The sequence below is a fragment of the Myotis lucifugus genome, unplaced genomic scaffold (genome assembly GCF_000147115.1).
Source record: "Myotis lucifugus unplaced genomic scaffold, Myoluc2.0 scaffold_2, whole genome shotgun sequence".
NCBI classification, from domain to species: domain Eukaryota; kingdom Metazoa; phylum Chordata; class Mammalia; order Chiroptera; family Vespertilionidae; genus Myotis; species Myotis lucifugus.
In genome coordinates, this window is record NW_005871050.1 from 2,308,834 (window position 1) to 2,311,914 (window position 3,081).

A 3,081-nucleotide genomic window follows, 5' to 3' on the forward strand; every position below is an offset into this window, starting at 1 on the left:
GGTTATATCCTCTTGTTATCTTGTTAGATCAATCTCTTTAGTATTATGTAGTGACCTTTACTGTCTCTTGTGATGGCCTTCATTTTGAAGTATGTTTTGTAAGGTGTGACTATTACTACCCCAGCAATTTTTCTTTTCTATTTTCATGGAAAATTTTTTCCATCCCTTTACTCTCACCCTGTGTGAGTCATTTGTCCTAAAGTGGATCTCTTGTAGACAGTATATATTTGGGTCATGTTTTTGTATCCATTCAGCTATTCTATGTCTCTTGATTGGAGCATTTAACCTATTTGCATTTAAGGTTATTATTGATAGGTACTTATTTATTGCCATTTTAATTTTTTATACCTATGTTTCTCTATCTCTATTTCTTTTAATTACAGTCGTCCCTTTAGCATTTCTTGCAGTGCTGGTTTGGTGGTTTTAAACTCCTTTAGCCCTTTTCTGTCTGGGAAGCTCTTTATTTCACCATCTATTTTTGAATGATAGCCTTGCTGAATATAGTACTCTTGGTTTCAGATCCTTGTTTTTCATTTCCTTTAATTCTCCATGCCATTTATTCCTGGCCTGTAGAGTTTCTGATCAAAACTCAGCTTACAGCCTTATGGGAGCTCCTTTGTATGTAACCAATTGCTTTTCTCTTGCTGCCTTTATGATTCTCTCTTTGTCTTTAATTTTGGCATTTTAATTATGATGTTTCTGGGTGTGAGCCTGTTTGGTTTCTTCTTTCTTGGGACTCTGTGTGCCTCCCGAAATTGCATGACATTTTTCTTCACCAGTTAGGGGAATTTTCTGCCATTATTTCTTCAAAAAAGTTCTCTATTCCTTGCTCATTTTCTTCACATTCTGGTACTTCTATGATGCAAATATTGTTAGGTTTCATGTTGTTCCACAGCTCCCTTAAGTTTTCCTCCTGTTTTATAATTGTTTTTTCTTTTTTGTTCTCTGATTGAGTGATTTTTTTCTACCCTGTTTTCTAAATCACTGATCTGATCCTCAGTTTCCCCTAATCTGCAGTGTATTTCTTACAGTCTATTCTTTATTAGTGCTATATCATTCTTCATTTCCAATTGCCCCTTTTTCATAGTTTCTATATCTTTCCTCCTGTTGTTGAGCATCCTTGTGATCATTATTCTGAATTCAATATCTGATAACTTTCTTATCTCCGTTTCATTTAGCTCTTCTTCTGGATAATTTTTTTGTTCTTTTATTTGGGGCTTGTTTTGTTTTTGTTTTGTGTTTTGCTTTTTTTAAGTAAACAGAATAAACTGTTTATTAAAACATTGTGTAATAAAATAAACTTTTTTTGATCCAAGCAGGTGGACTGTTAATAATGTTTATAGTGGTAAACATTATTAACAGTCTACCTGAAACATAGTTAAATTATACCATAATCTGATTAAAACTTGAAAATACCTCTGTTCATTCCCACTGAATGACTGAACAGTGAGGTGTGCAGATCTAGGTTTTTTTTGATGAGTCAATGATAGAGGACAATAACCTAAAATACAAGCAAAATCCCATATGCCCAAAGATGAAATCTTATTTACCTTCCTCTCTGGCCCAAACTTAAAATTGTCATATCAAATAAGTATTTAATGAATCATCCTCTTCCCTGTCTAAAATAAATACCAGGAAAAAATTAAGGATAAGAGTTGGGTTTTAAACTGCATTTTATTTGTTACTATAACATTGTCTTTTTTAAACTGATCAACCTTAAACATGCAAAAAGTTCTCTTCAGAATAGAACTGCTTCCACAGCCCCTCAGATATTAATAAGTAAATGATAAACGTCATTCAATTTGTAGTTCTCTCCTCCTTTATAGCACTTCTGAGCAGTGCGACACATATCACAGAGATAGGAAAGACCATCTTTAATAAATTATCTTCTTAATTGTAGAGAATTTCTGAAAATAAAACTGACAAAATGCTAACCCAACGCCTTTGATGAGTCCTCAAAGTCCAAAAATCCATCTCCTCCTATATGAAGACTTAGTCCTCTGGAGTGTCCTGGCCATTGTAGGGCACTTGATAAGGTGATTCACCAGGGCTCTGGACAAATGCACTAAGAAGCCCTTTCACCACTCTCATTTGCTGATTCTTTGGACCACCCAGTCTTACTGGCAGAGAGGGCAATGATTGTTCTGTTTCACTCACAGAAACATGCAGCAGTTGTGGAAGGAATAATTACATTCTCCCCAGACCAATGTGTAAGGTTTGTGCTTAGGAGATGTCCAACCACAGCTCTAGAATCTGTGAATTATGTGGTGGCCCCAGTTCCTCTACAGCTCCATATGCTGTCTTCCAGCACAATCCTCTTGTTTGTTTTCAGCTTGACATCTAAGACAGGCATCCATCACCTGGACCCTGCAGATGGAGAACGTACCACATTCCACATCCCAGCTCCACATGGCCACCTCATCCCACTTCTTGAGAGAGAACATTTTGTCACCTCCTGACTTGGAGCCTGCTCTCCCGTAGTGAGAGGATAGGGAGCAGGGCTCCTCACTGTCTTCCACATCAGCCATGGCAGCAGCACGAGTGGGCATGGAGACGTTGGGTCGGGTGGGGCTTGTTTTTTTGTCTCCCTATTTTGGCTGCCTGTTTGGGTTTGTGTATATGTATTAGGTAGATCTGCTGTGACTTCCAGTTTATGGTGTAGGACAATGTAAGATGCTGTTTGTGACTGGCCCTGAGTACTATTTGGAGCTATCAGCAATCCACAGCTTATAGCTCTCTTTTTTGGGCCTGGGTGCCTTTGGAAAGGTCCAAGATGAGTACCAAGGTCTGCTTTTTTTAGCCCTGGGTGCAGAAGGAGATCGGGCAAAGACTCAAAGCTTCCAGAGATCTGCCTCTGCATTCAGTTTTATTGTTATTCTCAGTCTTAATTAGCCTCAGGTTATCGACCTCAGCAATATGTAGACTCTACAGGGTGGGGCAATTGTTTCTCCTCAACCCCCAGGCAAAAACTGCCTGGATGGTAAAGGTCTGCCAGAGAAATATGTCAATTGCAGCATGAGGGAATGACTCAGCATAGGGAACCAGGGTGGCTGACTTCTGAGCTCTAACCCCTGAAGGAAG

General features: G+C 38.6%; 1 pseudogene; it reads right to left on the reverse strand.

Annotated features, from left to right (window-relative positions):
- Nucleotides 1–2,087: 2,087 nt before the first annotated feature.
- On the reverse strand, nucleotides 2,088–2,528 carry LOC102418188 (annotated as a pseudogene).
- Between the last annotated feature and the right edge of the window lie 553 nt (nucleotides 2,529–3,081).